Raw genomic sequence first — 18335 nt, forward strand, 5'->3', positions numbered from 1 at the left:
TATGCGATGTTTGATTTAAGCTGAGCGCAAGCTTGCTCCACTTTCAAGGGGCAACAATCAACCAATAGAATTAATCCGGGGACATTTCTAGCTTTGGAAGAGAAAGTGAAAACTTTCCTAATAACATTTTTAAAGAAGTCTTGCATATACAGCAATTTATTAGTCTGTGATAAATTTTTAAATGGAATTTAGATTCACCATAAATTAATTTTTTGCATACCGGGTTAAAAAATATCATGAGATATCCAAAAATTTTTAAAGAGCTCTGTGTAGTATATTTTAATTATTATTAATTATGTCAGAAAAGCATATATAAAATTGCTCCAATTTAGAAATATAAATGTGTTAGACAAAATTTTCAATAGAGATAACTATTAATATAGAAAAAGTATAGGAAAATAATAATGATTGTAAACAATGTAAACAATGAATTTAAAAAGGAAGATAAATTAAAAATTAAAAATTAGATTTTTAATTAATGATTTAATTATTTAATTTCATATTTTAAAATTTGAAAAATTAGGATTAGCAATTAAACACATTCACACTAGGCACAGTTACTTCCAATTTCACCATAATCTCTCAATCTTCGATTCACGACCAAAACTCGCCGTCGTCGATCTCTGGTCCACGTCCAAAACTCGCTGTTGATGCCGGAGACAGTCGTTCCGACGCATCATAACGTCACCGTTCACCCTAACGACGTTCAGACGCAGTCAAAACACCGCTGCTCGTGCACGCCGCCACAGCCCGTGCCGACGCTGCTGCACCCCATGCCGATATTGCTAAGCCTGACCGCGCACCGCTGTCCTTCCGCAGCCCGTGCAGACGCAGCCGTAAATAGCAACCCGTGCCTTCCCCTCACATAGTCGTGGATGGAGTCCTCTATGGGCGGGGAAATTTTTAATCCCCATCCTCATTAAGCAGTGACAATTCTACACTTTCAGATAGCAACTTATCATGCGGTTATTCATTTTGCATACAAAAGAGATGAGTGTTCATGTTCGTGGGGGATGGTTGGCGAAGCAGCAACAGCGCCCACGACCTCAGCGGCGATGATGATGTTCGGCTAGGGAGAGAGTGACGCTTGTGCAAGGGCTGATTACAGAAGGCTTAGAGAAGGGGGTTGAATCTATGACCTTCTTTTCCTTTAATGGATTAAGCCTTTGATATCAAACTTTTACTTAAAATCTGTTTGAACTATGCAGCGAAAATTTTATGAGACAATTTCATTTTGTCTCATAAATATCAGAAAATAGAACTTAGAGAGAGAGAGAAGAAAGTTGACACAAGTATATATCCTGATTCAGTTGCCTTGTGCAATGCAACCTACATCCAGTCTCCACCACAACAGTGGTGGAATTTCCACTATAGTCAAAGTATTACATACACTAATTCCTTAGGATTCACACAATCCTATCTAGACTCCCAAGTTTCTTCCTAAACTTGACTTGATTATGCTAGTATCTTAACTCCTCACACTAAGTGCTTACCCAACTTAGCAAGAGGCACTTCTCAGGTACTTGACACAAGACATAAAGTTACAACCAAAAGAAATCTGAATCCACTCTTGACTTTTCTCTCAAGTCTTTCACTAAGTCTTTTGTCACTCTTGGGCTTTTTCTCAATTTCTCTCTTTCAGCCTTTTACCTCTCAAAGAAAATACAGAAAGATATACATTGAAAATGAAATACAAATTGTAAAACATGAAGGAGATTAATGCATAAACAACCTCTGTTGCTATAAGTTGAACTGGATTCAGCTAACTCTGATTAAGTTCTTCATTTTGGCGGAATACTTCTTTAACTTAGAAAACACTGTCCAAAAATTTTGAACTCTTCGCAATGAAGGTCTTTGAACAAACTCAGATATTGGTTCTCTCTCTCCTTTTTTTCTTCACCAGAAATATTTTTCTTTTTGTACCTTGTGCTGTGTCACAGTTAGGGTTTCTCCCAAGTCAACTTCTTAGATTTTGAGCTCTGATAAACCATCCCTTTTCTTTTTCCAATCAATCCCTAAATTAGGGATATCAAATCTGATTTTCTTGCTTGAGTGTGGTCAACAGAGCAGCAGAGATGATCTTCCTCAGTGATAATCCCAAATCCAAACCCTTGAAAATGTGCTTTGGTTCCAAGTAACTTTGTAAGCCATTGATTTTCAGCAGAAGTAATCAGACCCTACTTTCTTCATTAATCCAAAAATGGTGTCGCAAAAAGTTGAAGAAAGAGTGAAAAAAATAAATTGCATGCAAATGAAAATAAATCACCTTCATCCTATGACTTAGCTTAGCTTGCTTTGATTAAGGCGATTAGACATTTGCTTTTGTGATATACCTTTCTCTTTCTTTCTTCTCCGGTGAATGAATAAAGAAGAAGCTTTCTCTCTTTCTTCATGAGTTTGACCGAAGCAAGCAATGTGAACAATGGTTTTTTGGATGGCTTCAACTTGGATGAGTAACGTGGGCTTGGATTAGCTTCTTACCATTTGGCCCGAGTGACTTCTTTGTTACTTTCCATTTGGGCTTTATTTGTGAATTATGCACACATTAGCAGCTTATGTTGCTTTGCTCCATTTGTTTGGACTGCTGCTATGTTATTTCTTTGGCCTGCAATACTTAGCACAAGCTGATCAAATAAACAATTGGGTATTTAACCCAATAAATTAATGTTTGTCATCATCATTAAACTAATTGCATTCTTATCTCAACAATCTCCCACTTGATGACAAACATAATTTCAAAAGATAGAATTAAATGAGTTGAATTAGATAAATATAATGCACTTCTTTTTGAGTGATATCATTTGCTTTCGACTTGCTCCCCCTTTCCTTTTCAAAAGTTACTCCTCCTGGATTTGTGCTTTTTATTTGTTTCCTGTCCACACATTCATAAAGAAAACACAACTATGTACAACACGCAAATCATTATCGGGGATGGTGCATTCCAAAAAAGTTTCAAGCCTTAGATTAAATTTACAAAACAGAGCATGTCATCATCAAGTAGCAAAAACAATCAGCCATACAAAACATGCTGAAACGGAACATACAAAAAAAATAGCAATATAAAACAGAGTAATACTAATACTATAATACTACTAATACTACTCTCCCTTTTGTCATCAAGGGAAGAAATGCAAGCATTTTCAAACCTACAGCAAACTGTTAGGGTGCAAAGCCTATAATACTAGATAAACCAAGTGCAAAAGAAAACAGTGGTTAATCGGTTTACAATCATCTGAGACAAGGCATTAGGACAAAGTTCAAAATAAACTACAATTGTTCTATGAGACAATTATCAAAATAAAAAAGCACATAAAAGACCAATAGAAAAGACATCCTCAGGTATCCGAACCATCCTCCTCAGAATTAGCAGGGTCTTTAGGGTCAGTGGCCATAGTGTCATCCTCTTGGAGATTGTCAATGAACTTCATGAAAACTGCCACTTTATCTCTAGACTTTCTGAGGAAGTTTTCATGCTTAGCAGCAAGTTTCCTCTATTCTTTGCTCATTGCAATTAGATGGTTGGATTGAGAGACAAATTCTTGGACTACATCTTTTACCATTCCATATGAAAGTGATTTGTGTCCAGTGGAAGCTGAAGTCCCAGAGGCAGATAGAGGAGAGGATTTTTCTAGTTCATATTCATCATCATCATCATCAAGAACTACCCTTTCAGTTTGAGTGGGTCCCTTTTTCTGCTGTTTCACTAAACCACCTCCTTTTAGATATGAGTGTCTATTTTCATATGTCTCATTTGACAAGTCAACACCAAAATGTTCAAAAATGCAGGTTAAGAACATGCCATAAGGAAGAGCTTTATCTTTCTCACTTTTAATGCAATCAAACATATACCTTACTATTAAGTATGCAAAAGAAATTTCAGTTTTTGTGAGGATAACATACAGAACTAAAGTATCACAAAAAGACACCCTTTGATATGAGCCACTTTGAGGAAGGATGATATGGTTCACTATGCGATGTAACTAAGCACGAGTGTAACTAAGAGTTTTGTGAGTTGGAGTGATGCCATCAATAAAAGATATGTGTTCACACACATGGGCCAGAGCATCATTGTATGAGATACCTATCCCGTCATCCCACTTACCAGAGGTGTAGACACAAGTACTAACATCAGTGTATTTCAGAGAATCACTAATGGTTTCATTGTTTAGAACAGGGTCACGGCCTTTTACATAGGAGTGAATGCTGCCCTCATGATAGGTCCTATTTGCATAAAACTCCTTGACTAAGACTGGGTAAATAGGTTTTTTGATTTTGAAAATATGGTTCTAATCCAGAAATTCAAGATTATCAGCAAAAACAAAACCTTTCTTTTTCAGATTTGATAAATCAACTAAAAAGGAAGGACACATGGTATGATGAACGACAATACCCTCATAGAAATCATTGTTCATGGTAGAGCAAAAACAGAGAGGATTGTAATCTGAGTGTGAGGTCATAAAATGTGATTTGTGTGCAAAAGGATCAATAGAAGGCTCTTTAACTGATTTTAGAGGGATACGAGGGTTACCTCTTTGAGGACGATTAGGAGCAGACCTAGGCTTAGGTCGAGAAGGTTCAGGCGCAGGTTCGTCAGCAGTAGGGCGCTTTCCCTTCGAAGTACTTGGTTTGGAAGGAGTACTAGGTGAAGCTGTCGGCTTGCCAGAAGAGGGATACCTTGGAGTGGTTTTGGTTATTGCCATTGGATCAGTGTGAGGAGGAAAGGTAGGAGGAGATGGAGAAGGTGTGAAAGTCTGATCTTTAGAGCGAGTAGAGGGTCTAGGTTTCTCTAGGAGTTTGAGGATTTTATCCCTTGGACTCTTTTGAATCACGATTTTCTTCCTCATTAGAGTGAACCCAGGTTTCGAATGAAGCAAAATACTAATGGTAATGGGGAAGAAACGAAGAGGTAGTGGAAGGAGTTATGAAGAGAGAAGTTTGGTAACTGCACCAAGAAAGGAGGTTTCTTGAAAACATGCAACTGCATCACCTATGACTAGACCTTGAAAAGATTTGACATCACAAAAGGTGATTTGATTTTATTAAAAAATAAAACAAAGCAGATTTAAAAAAAAAACATTTTCACTAAAAGACAAAACACAAAATAACACATGGATAATGAAACCCTCATTGGGCCCAGAGATGGTAGAGTTTAAGGAAACATATTGGACCACAGCAACTCTGAACTGATGGGTTGGCCCAAAAGATTCAGATCGTGCAAATGAGCTTAGAAAATGATATTCAGAAGGATGGTTCTTTATTTGGCCATAATTGTCTCATCCCCACCCGAGAGACAAAAACTTCATCAAATACATCAGTAATGCTCAAATAAAGTATCATTACTTACAATCCCTAAATTTGTCCTAAGTTTGCAAAATCTGTCTTCAGGTAGAGGTTTGGTGAAAATATCCGCTAATTGATCTTCTGATTCAACAAATTGGATGCTAATATTCCCCTTTTGAACATGTTCCCTTATTGAGTGAAACCTCACCTCAATATGTTTAGTTCTAAAGTGCAAGACTGAATTTTTGAAAATATTTATGGCACTCATGTTGTCACAAAATAAAGGAATATTTTCAGCATTTAACTTATAATCAGCAAGTTGGATTTTCAACCAAATAAGCTGAAAGCAACAGGAAGAAGCAGTGATATACTCAGCCTCTACAGTAGATAATGCCACTGTGGACTGCTTCTTACTTGACCAAACGTTTAGGAACTTTCCAAGAAAATAGCATATGCCTGATGTACTCCTTCTATCCATTCTATCTCCAGCAAAGTCTGCATCACAATAACCAACTGCAGAAAACTCATCAATCTTAGGATATTAGAAACCAAAATTGGATGTGCCATGAACATATCTAATAATTCTTTTAACTGCTGAAAAATGTGATTCTTTTGGTTTTGATTGGAATCTTGAACACATTCCAATACTTTGCACAATATCGGGTCTAGAAGAAGTTAGGTACATAAGAGATCCAATCATTCCTCTATACTTAGTTTCATCAACATCTTTTTCAGTTTCACCCTTTTCTAACTTTGAGTTAGGGTGCATGGGTGTTCCCATGGGTTTGGCATTTTTCATACCAAATTTCTTAACCAGTTCTTTGGCATACTTCTCTTGAAATACCATTTTCAATTTGCTTAATTTGAAACCCAAGAAAAAAATTAAGTTCACCCATCATACTCATGTCAAATTCACTTGTCATGAGTTTTCCAAATTCAGTATAAAGGGTCTCATTTGCTGATCCAAATATAATGTCATTAACATAAATTTGGACTAAAATGAAAGAATCATTAGAACTTTTAATAAATAGAGTAGTGTCTGTGGTGCCTCTTTAAAATCCATTTTTCAAAAGAAAGGAACTAAGTCTGTCATACCAAGCCCTATGAGCTTGTCTTAGTCCATATAAAGCTTTTGAGAGTTTAAAAACATGGTTAGAAAATTCTTTATTTTCAAAATCAGGTGGCTATGCCACAGACACTTCTCTGTCTATTACACCATTTAAAAATGCACATTTCACATCCATTTGATACAATTTGAAACCACAATGAGCGGCATAAGGTAGAAGTACTCTTATGGCTTCCACTCGGGCAACAGGGACAAATGATTCATCAAAGTCTATCCCTTCTGCTTGATTATATCCTTGAGCCACTAATCTTGCTTTGTTTCTAGCAATGCTACCATCTTCTCCCAACTTGTTCCTAAATATCTACTTGGTGTCGGTAACTTTCTTTTCAATTGGCTTTGGAACAAGTGTCTAAACTTGATTCTTTTCAAATTTACTACGCTCTTCCTATATAGCCTTTACCCAAGAAGGGTCATTGAGTGCTTCATTGATGTTTTGTGGCTCCATTTGAGAGAGAAAAGCCAAATTTGTTTCTTCATTTGCTTTCCTTGTGGAGGAACGTGTCTTGACACCTTGAGAGACATCCCCAATAACAAATTTTTGTGAATAATTCTTTAAGAATCTCCACTCACGGGGTCTTGTAGACTTAGGAGCAGTTTCGGTTACTGTAGGATCCAAAGAATGGGAATTCTCAGAATTTTCGCCTGATTCAGGAGACAAAACAGAATTGTCTCCTGCAGAATTTCTAACAGCATCAGTTATAGATTCAGGTTGCCCATAAATGTCTTTTTCTTGATTTGGGGCTTCTTTTTCTTTGTCTTGAACCTGATTTCCTACATCATATTCTTCCAAGATACTTTGAACCAAGTTAGTATCACAAAAGGTAACATGCATGGACTCCTCTATAATTCTAACATCTTGATGATAAACTCTATAGGCTTTGCTAGTTGTGGAATATCCTACAAATAAATATTCATATGCTTTTGGATCAAATTTTCTTAGATTTTCTTTGTTATTTAGGACATAACATTTGCATCCAAAAATATGAAAGTAATTCAAGTTTAGAAGGTGACCTTTCCAAAGTTTATAAGGAATTTTCTTCAAGAATTTCCTTATGATTGTTCTATTCAAAATGTGGCACGCCACCGTGTTAACAACTTCAGCCCAAAGGAATTTGGAACATTGCTTTCACAAAGCATAACTCTTGTCATTTTTTGAATACTTCTGTTTCTTCTTTCAACAACACCAATTTATTGTGGTGTTCTTGGATAAGAAAAATTGTGTGATATTCCAAATTCCTTACAAAAGGATTCAAATAATTGATTTTCAAATTCAGTTCCATAATCACTTCTTATTGAAGCAATCTTTAAATCCTTTTCATTTTGAATTTTCTTGCTAAAAATATCACAGGCCGAAAAGGCCTCATTTTTGTGCGCAAGAAATAAAACCCAACTGAACCTTGTGTAGTCATCCACAATCACTAAACCATAATGTTTACCACCTAAGCTTTGAGTTCTTATTGGACTAAATAAATCAATATGCAGCAATTCAAGTGGTCTTTTAGTAGAGATGTCTTCCTTTGATTTAAATAAGTTCTTTGTTTGTTTTCCCATTTGACAAGCATCACAAGTGATATCTTTGTCAAATTTTATCAAAGAAATACCTTTTACTAATCCTTTATTGACAAGCTTGTTAATTTGAAACATGCTAGCGTGGCCCAATCTTTTGTGCCATAGCCACTTTTTAGATTCTTTGGAATGAAAACAAGCTACATTTTGATTATTTAGTTCATCAAGAGTGAGACCATACACATTTTCACAACGTTTTGCTACAAACAACACTTCATTTGATTTTTCACTTACTACTTGGCATTCTAATCTTTTGAATATTACTAAGTACCCCAAGTCACACAGCTGGCTAATACTCAAAAGATTATGCCTCAAACCATCAACCAAAAAGACATCATCAATGAAAGTAGAATGATTGTTACCTACTTTTCTAACAGCAATGATTTTACCTTTTCCATCATCTCCAAAGGTCACAAACCCTCCATCATATTTGTTGAGTTTGATGAAAAAAGTTGACCTTCCAGTCATGTGCCTAGAGTATCCACTATCCAAGTACCACATATCTTTCTTCTTCTTGGATGTTAGGCAAATCTTCATAAAATCTCAAGTAACCTTAGCTATCCAAATTAATTTGGATCCTTTGAAGTTAATCCACCTTAGTTGCCCAAGTGCATTAAAATCACAAATAACATTGTAAGTTTGGTTTCCTACTCTTCTTTTTTTAATGAAGCATTGTAAGTAAGAATGACCAATTTTCTTACAATTAAAGCAATATTTTCTAATGCATGTTGCTGGGATTGATTTGAGTTTTGATGTTGGAAATAATTAAAAGACGGAAGTTTTCTGGTTTTTGAAAAATGAAAATTTCTTTTGACAAATTTATTTATAGAATTAGCACTCCCATTTGCAAACAGTCTCAAACCAGAATTTTTGGATGCAAACTAGCTTCTTGAATGTGAGGTATTTTTATAAAATTGTGGTCTCTTGAAAAAACCCTCATCATTATTTAAGTAGCCCAAAACCGATTTGTTTGGGATCGGTTTGGTTTTAGAAGATGATGGACATTCATCACAATACAGCTGTTCACAAAAAGCATCATCGTTGGAGGGGTATTCAATCCCAGTTTTGTCAAAAGTGGTTTTTAAATTCGATGAAGAAGTAATAAATTGTGTAAAAGGTTTTTCAAAAACTGCGTCCTCCTTTGTCACATATCCTAGACCAGATTTCTCAAATAAAGATCTTTGATTTGCAAGTAATTTGTCCAAGCTACTAGAACTGTGAGCAAATTTTGCTAGATCACTGTTCAATCTTTTAATCATTTTATTTAATTTTTTATTTTCAGCAACAAGCTCTTGGGAGGAATCCATAATGTGCTTTCCTTTAGGTTTCTCAATTTCAGATTTTAGAAATCTGTTTTCTTCAATGATATCCAAAGCACATTCGTTTTCCTTCACCTTTTCTTTCAAAAAATCATTTTCAACTTTCAATATTTCTTTTTCAGATTTGCATTTATTGTATTTGTTCAGCAATTTTTCAGAATTGAGGGTGAGATCATCAATGATAATATGTAAGTCATCTATGGACAAGTCATAGTAATTTACCTCATCAAGTTGGTCCTCACCAGCCATAAAGCAGATTTGAGCTTCGCATTTAAAGTCTTCTTCCTCATCCAAATCGTTCTCAAGATCTTTCCAAGATGCCATGAGCACTCTCTTCTTTTCTTTCTTTCCTTTGTCTTCCTTCTTAAATTTTGGATAGTTGTATTTGAGATGTCCAGCCTCCTTGCAGTTGTGGCAAATCACTTTGCTCATGTCCTTCTTGTACTCCTTTGAGCTTGAGCCCTTGTACTTGCCTTTGTTCCTCATTAGCCTTCTAAGTCTCCTAGCAAAAAATACAAGTTCATCATTTGAAAAGCTATCACTAGATTCACCCTCTTTTGATTCGACTTTTGACTTAAGGGCTATTCCCTTTTTCTTTGAGTCTTGGTTTGTGTGTGTGGTTTCATAGGCAAGTAGTTTCTCTCTCAATTCATCATAGGTTATAGGACTTAGGTTGTTACTCTTGGCTAGGACTGTATCTTTTGTTTCCGATTCTTTTGTGAGGCTTCTAAAGACTTTTCTCACTAGGTTTTGTTCTGTGTGAGTTAAACCCATAGCATCAAGGCTGTTTATTATGATTGAAAATCTCTCAAACATTTCATCAATACTTTCTCCATCCTTCATGTTGAACATCTCATACTCTTTTTGCAGCATATCAATCTTTGTTTCTTTGACTTGTTTGGTGCCGTCGTGTGTAACCTGGAGTTTATCCCATATTTCTTTGGCTGCCTTGTATCTAGATACCTTTCGGTACTCCTCAAAGCTGATAGCTCAATGTAGTAAGTTGATGGCTTTCGCATTTAGTTCCACTTTCTTCTTGTCGACGTGATTCCACTCAGTTTCCTCTTTTGGAGTTACCACTCCATCAGCACTTGTCTTTGTTAGAATTTTGGGGGTGCTAACAACAATCCTCCATATGTTGTAGTTGATGGATTAAATGAAGATTTGTATCCTTTCTTTCCAGTAAGCATAGTTCTTCCTGTTGAAGAAGGGAGGCCTATTGTTAAACTGACCTTTCGTTAGAGTGTAGGCAACTATGGTTGTGTCCAAATTGTTCACCATTGGACCTTTGCTTCAAGATGTGAGGCTTGATTCTTGAGACCTTGGCTCCTGATACCAATTGAAGGTTACAGAAGGCTTAGAGATTGGGGGTTGAATCTATGGCCTTCTTTTGCTTTAATTGATTAAGCCTTTGATATCAAACTTTCACTTAAAATCTATTTGAACTGTGTAGCAAAAATTTTATGAGACAATTTCATTTTGTCTCATAAATATCAAAAAACAGAACTTAGAGAGAGAGAAGAAAGTTGAATAGGCATATATCCTGATTCATTTGCCTTGTGCAATGCAACCTACATTCAGTCTCCACCACAACAGTGGTGGAATTTCTACTATAGTCAAAGTATTACATACACCAATTCCTTAGGATTCACACAATCCTATCTAGACTCCCAAGTTTCTTCCTAAACTTGACTTGGTTATGCTAATACTTTAACTCCTCACACTAAGTGCTTACCCAACTTAGCAAGGGGCACCTCTCAGGTACTTGACACAAGATAGAAAGTTACAACCAAAAGAAATCTGAATCCACCACAAGATAGAAAGTTACAACCAAAAGAAATCTGAATCCACTCTTGACTTTTCTCTCAAGTGTTTCACTCAGCCTTTTGTCACACTTGGGCTTTTTCTCAATTTTTCTCTTTCAGCCTTTTACATCTCAAAGAAAATATAGAAAGATATACATTGAAAATGAAATACAAACTATAAAACATGAAAGAGATTAATGCATAAACAGCCTCTGTTGCTATAAGTTGAACTGGATTCAGCTAACTTTGATTAAGTTCTTCATCTTGGCGGAATGCTTATTTAACTTAGAAAACACTGTCCAAAAATTTTGAACTCTTCTCAGGGAAGCTCTTTGAACAAACTCAGATACTGGTTCTCTCTCTCCTTTTTTTCTTCACCAAAAACATTTTTATTTTTGTACCTTATGATGTGTCACAGTTAGGATTTCTTCCAAGTCAACTTCTTGGATTTTGAGCTCTGATAAACCATCCATTTTCTTTTTCCAATCAATCCCTAAATTAGGGATATCAAATCTAATTTTCTTGCTTGACCGTGGTCAACAGAGCAGCAGAGATGATCTTCCTCAGTGATAATCTCAAATCCAAATCCTTGAAAATGTGCTTTGGTTCCAAGTAACTTTGTAAGTCATTGATTTTCAGCAGAAGTAATCAGACCCTACTTTCTTCATTAATCCAAAAATGATGTCGCAGAAAGTTGGAAAACGAGTGAAGAAAATAAATTGCATGCAAAAGGAAATAAATTACCTTTATTCTCTTATTTGGTTTAGCTTTCTTTGATTAGGGCGATTAGAAATTTGCTTTGTGATATACTTTTCTCTTTCTTTCTTCTCTCGTGAATGAATAAAGAAGAAGCTTTCTCTCTTTCTTCATGAGTTTGACCGAAGCAAGCAATGTGAACAATGGTTGTTAGGATGGCTTCAACTTGGATGAATAACGTGGGCTTGGATTAGCTTCTTACCATTTGGCCCGAGTGACTTCTTTGTTACTTTCTATTTGGGCTTTATTTGTGAATTACGCACACATTAGCAGCTTCTGTTTCTTTATTCCATTTTTTCAGGTTGCTGCTATTTTATTTCTTTAGCCAGCAATACTTAGCATAAGCTGATCAAATAAACAATTGGGTATTTAACTCAACAAATTAATGTTTGTCATCATCATTAAACTAATTGCATTCTTATCTCAACAAGAAGCAGCGACGACGTGGAGAAGCCAAAGGCCAAGATGATATCCGATGATATTGGAGGTGCAAATTTCTGACAAGGTATTTATTGGAGGTTTTATTTGCTTGCAGATGTTCATTTTACATGCAAAACGAATAGTTGTTCTTGTTGGTAGGGGGATGGTTGGCTGGGTGAGAAGGTGGGTGTAAATTTTGGGTAATTAGTAAATAATTAACCGATAAATTAATTATTAATCAATAAAATTAGAAAAATTAAAGTTTATAGTTTAATGAAGTAGAAAAAATTAAAATATAAATTTTAACACTAATTTCAAATATTTTAGCCCAAAATTGAGCCAAACAGACCGAACCGGTTGGGCCAGGCCCAAACCGGGGCCAAGGCCCATTATATAAAGCAAACATTTCAGCCACCTTCCCCCAATTTCAAGTGAAGCACGCTGAAAATTTGGAGAATGGGTGCAATCAAGAACCCTAAACTCCTTCTCGATCTTCTTTCTTCCATAACTTTCAATCCGGAGCTCCGATTGACAAGCCGTCAGCGACCATGCGTTCATTTTGAAATTCTCTACAAAATTCACTAAACATTGTGGTAAGAAAATCTTTGTACACACTCAGTATCTCCTCTCTTCAGTTTTGAATATATATGGGGTTTGGAGTTGAGGATTTTGTGATTTTGATGTTGTAGGATTGAATTAGCTAACAGAAATTGTTAGGTCTTGTTCATTTGAGTCGTGGGTAAAGTAAAAAACTCCTATTTCTTGGTGAATTTCCAATTTAGTAAACTCTATTTTGATTATAGTGATAATATGTGATATTAGATTGAAATTGGTAATTGGTTGAAATCAAGTTGGTGAAGTGGAGTAAGTGATGCAGGTCTGAGCTTATTGAATTGATAATTGGAGGAATTGGAGCTTGTGGTGGAGAAGATTTTGGAGTTCCGAGCTTAGGAAAGAATCGGCCAAGGTATGATCTTGGTTTCTCGTAGATAGTATATAATGTCTTGTGAAAACTTAGGCTAGTTGAGCGTAAGATAAGTTGGATTAGTTGGACTTGTTATGAGTTAGTAATTCTTGATGTACATGATGAGATAATTATGATAATGTGATGGATTATTAATTGTTGATAAGGTTGATGGTTGATGATGAGGGATGATAGTGATATATTGTTGAATTATGCATAAATGTTGTTGATTATGAAGTTATTGTTTTGTAATTGATAGAATTGGATATTTATGTGTTGAGAATGGGGTGAAAAGAGTATGGTATGGTTATGGATAAAATTTGGTGTTGTTTTGGGTTGAGGAACTTGGGTTTGAAGATCAAAACTTGTAAAAATATTATTTTTGAGATTTTGAATGAAAATTTAGTTTTTGGCCAAACTTCGGCGAGTCATAACTTGGCTTCCGGACCCTCAATTTCTCTCAAACTTATTTTATATGAAATTTAGGTTTGTGAAATTTACGTCGTTTGAAGAATGGACCAAAAATGATATTTTACAAAAAAGGTATGCTTGTCGGAAGTTTAGTGTGTAAAGATGAACTCTGCAGCATTAATAGCTTTTTGACCAATTTAAGGGGCATGCGTACGCGAGTGTACATGCGACGCGAGCAATCATTTCTGTCCAGGGGTACTCACGTATGTGGACAGGGGTAGCGTACGCGAGTGAGAAAAATGACACCCCTGCGTACACGCGACATGTCATGTGTACGCGGGACCTTGTTTTTCAGCAACATTGTGTTTTGTGATTTAAACATGATTTTAAAGCTTTGAAGCTTTATTTTTACTTTCTAAGATCCTAAAACTTAGTTTTAATCATAGTGAGCTAGTTGAACCTAGAGAGGGAAGTAATTTGAAAGTGAAGGAAGATTTTAGAGTGATGACTTATGATGAGAAGTGCGGAAATGTTGGAAATATATGAATGATGACAATGTTGAATGAATTTGAGATAATATGGGAGATGATTTAACGATGATAATGACAATGAATAATTTTGAATGAAGTAAAATACTATGTGATGATGAGAATGAACTTGATTTGAAATTATTTTTTGGGATCGTGGTTATTTACTACCCACCAGATTTGATATGAAATTATTTTGTGGGGATCGTGGTTATTTACCACACACGTGTGTACTGTTTTCCAATTGAAAACGTCTGTAAAGATCGAGGTGGTTTACCGCTCGCAGATGGTGGGGATCGAGCTAGTTTACCGCTCACCAGTTTTCAAGAGGACGATGCTCGGGTTAGCTACTGGACATGTCGGGTTGGCTATATAATCGACAGATGAGACTCATTAGCCATAGGGTAGGCATACATCATATGCATATGCGTGTTTTGTTTAATTGTGTATTAATTGGGCTTGTCGATGTGATTATTATGCTTACCTGCTATATTTGCTACCTGCTGTATCTGTATCCTATTTGTGTTTGCTTTGTCTATATTGCTTGTCTGTGCACTAGAGCTTTGGAGGATTGGAGGAAGGCGAGAAGTTGAGGGAATAAGTAGAATTAAGTTAGACTTAGGAACCTTAGATAGCTCATCTTGTATTATGGTTTTAAACTTAACTCTAAACTTTATATCTGAGTGTCAAAGTTCTAGGATCGCCTTTGGCTTTCCTGGGACTTTATATATTATGTATATGGGAACCATTACCATGCTGAGAACTCCCGATTCTCATCCCATACATATGTTGTCACTTTTCAGATGCAGGTCGGGAGGCACCTCACTAAGGGTCTGAAAGTTCCTAAATCCTAATGCAAGCAAAGTTGGGGATGTTATATTTTGTTATTTTGCTATGTATATATGTATATAGACTCTTCTCCATGTGTACATTATGTTTAATCCTCATAGAGGCTTTTATGGAGAACTAGGTACTTATTTTATGTATTTTGGGTATATATATTCTCTGGCCAGCCTTGGTTTCGCAAGTCGAGCTTGGAGTTTGATATTTTGTACCTTTAATATTCTACTCTCTATGTTTTCACTCTTTACCCTTTTTTTGTGTTTGATTTTCGTTTGCATAAGTGTTGTGCTTTTTGTTTTACGACTTTTGTTTAAACTTCCTTTTCAAGGCTCTATTTTACGACTTAAACGTAAAGTTCTGTGTGGTAGGATGTTATAGTGAGACGCCTCTGATTCTTGCTGTGAGGGACGGAATAACGTTGACCACTGTGGCTGATGAATAATGGAGTGCCGCCAACGAGAGGTTTTGAGAGTGTGGGTGTGCGGTGATCAACAAGATAAGAAGGAAGATGGTTAAAAATTGAAAAGTAAAAATTAGGATTTTGATGAAGATGGAGTATCTTTTTATCTTAATAGGCTAAATCTGCGACATATTATTTGCGTTGTTCACAATCTTTATTGTCTATCTAGATATACATAACATAGGTATTGTATGGATGTGCCTTCTTACTTTTCCTGTAGTTAATAATGGAAGGAATCCCGCTAAGGAGACAATGAGAAATCTTAACAATGTGTACAATGGGTTAGTTATTTAGCCCAATAGGGATAAATAATAAAAATCACTCCACAGATTACCTAAATTCAAAAACTCTCATTCAACTATTTTACATCAAATTTCAAATTTCAAATCCCTTGATTTCAAAAAAATAACCATCTAAAATCCTAATTTACTAAAGTATTTTACTCCAATGCTCTCTTCTTTTTCAACCGGCGGCCACCCCACCTTCATCAATAATCATCCCACTTCATCGTCGTTGCTTGACTTGCCACACGCCACTCACCCTTAGTAAAAATAATCATCCACTTAAGGATAAAAATAATCATCCGCATACCTAATGAATTGAACATCTAACATATTTTAATTATATATAACTAAATCCAATCCAATCAAAATAATCATCTACATAAAAATTAAAATAACCATCCGCATACCTACTAAATTGACCATTAAAATAGAAGAAGAAGATGATGATGAATAAACAGAAGAAGCAACTATGATCATCAAACAATTTAATTTTTATTTAAAAAAAATGTATAATTTGACACATGAATCTTATGATTTGATGTAACCATAAAACTGGAGAAACAAAAAATAGAAAAAAAAACTTGAATAGATGAGGAGACATGAGTGAGAATCAAAAGTAAGTAATTGAGTGTTTGATTTAATATTGTCTTCAAGCACGCGTGTGTTACATCCACCATATTCACACGGTTAATTCAAACAGCGACATCGTTGAGCTTTTGGCAGCGTATGCGAAAACCCGTAGTAGCATCGGCTGGAGTTTGCGGTAGCGTCGACAGCACGGTCGGCCGGGAGAGATTGCAACGGTGTAGATGAGGCTGCGGTAGCAAGAGGGACACTGAAAATTGAGAATATATAATGAGAATAGGAGTAACCGTCCATATTGTAAATGAGTTTAATTGTTATGAGCGACAGTAGCTGCTGTCGGTGGCAGTACAATACTGTTAAAATAGGAAGAAATTGGACGAAAAAGAAATCACATCACATAAAAAAGAAAAAAACCATTTTTATAGAAATACGTAACTGTTACAAATCTTTATTTATTTTAAATTTTAAATTAAAAATTATTAAAAATTAATTAATTTAATTATTATTTGATGTTAATTTTAATTTTATTTTATTATATATATTATACATTAAATTTATTGACTTCCAGTACTTCCTCTGGTGGAAATGGTTGAATTAATCAAAGCAAACGGGTAACCTGGGAATATAAATTAGCAATACATTAGTCACGTGATAGCGAACAAAAAATCAAAGGAAATGGGTGTGGCGTAAATTATGACCGACCAATTTAATTATAGGTGGGAGGTCTATATCTTAGGCTATGATCGCCCTAATTGTAAATGTAGAAGGGTGTGCGTGGTGTGGAGGAGAGTGAATAGCAGAGATTATTGTTACGTTGTAAGCGGTGGCATACTTACTTGAATTTGTTGTTGTCGTTTTACTTTTACTTACCGTGCAGGCAGTGACTAGTGAGGCTGCTTACGAACACAAATTTGTCTTTTTAATATGTACGTCACTTCACTGTCAGCAATGGCGCCATATTAAATATGGCTGTGAACTCCATGTTTCCATATTTATTACAATTTATCCCCCTCTTTAATGTGTCGTGCCTAGCCATTTCAATTTTCAACCCTTCTTCTCTTCTACTACTCCGTATTATTACCGTATAGTATAGTAGTAACACTACTAGTAGTTAGGGGGTGAATAGTAGCACTAATCTACGTACCATCCCATATGGTAGTTGTAGCTTCAAACATCATTGACTGCATTTAACTATGATGGATTTGAGAAAGGACAGAGGTAATTAAAATTTATTATTTTTTATTATTCTTTTTTAGTTATTAATTTTTTTAATTTAATAATTTAATAATATATTTTAATTTATATTTTAGATATTTAATTATATTTAATTAATAAACAAAAATAATAAATTGTAATGATGTTTTAGTATTTTAAAAAAAAAAAAAACTATATATGATTAATATATATATTTGAAAATTTTTCAAATTTTGTTTTTAATAATTTTAGTCATTATCTTTTATTACAATATATAAAAATTAAGTTCAACTGTTAAAATTAATGAATCATAACTGTTTTGCAATACTAAATTTTCTTTCTATAGCATTATTTAAAAAGTTTAGTTAAGATGTATCTTTAAGATACATGATAAAATTATTAATTAAAAAGTTATTATAAAAAATATAAAATTTAAATTTTTAATATATTTATTATATATTTATTAAATAAAGTATTTAAAAATTTTTATATTTCAATTTGTGATACTCATCAGTCGTTTCAGTCCATAAAAAGACCGTTGCATTGCATCGCCTGGCAGTTATTTCATTCGTGCATTATTGCTTAAATCAAAGAGAGACAAAAATAACTAAACATGTTACATTACTGTTTATAAAACTGACAACACACTACAATATTTTGCCATCTTAATCGGTGCCCTTCTCAGCAGTCATGTTTCTTTATGAATTCAAATTTGTATTAAACCTTTGTTGTTGTTTATTTTGTATAATTAAATTGATTATTTAAAAGGTAATTCCTCACGCGTGAAGATGGTTA

This window comes from Arachis hypogaea, chromosome 11 (assembly GCF_003086295.3).
Source record: "Arachis hypogaea cultivar Tifrunner chromosome 11, arahy.Tifrunner.gnm2.J5K5, whole genome shotgun sequence".
Taxonomy (NCBI): domain Eukaryota; kingdom Viridiplantae; phylum Streptophyta; class Magnoliopsida; order Fabales; family Fabaceae; genus Arachis; species Arachis hypogaea.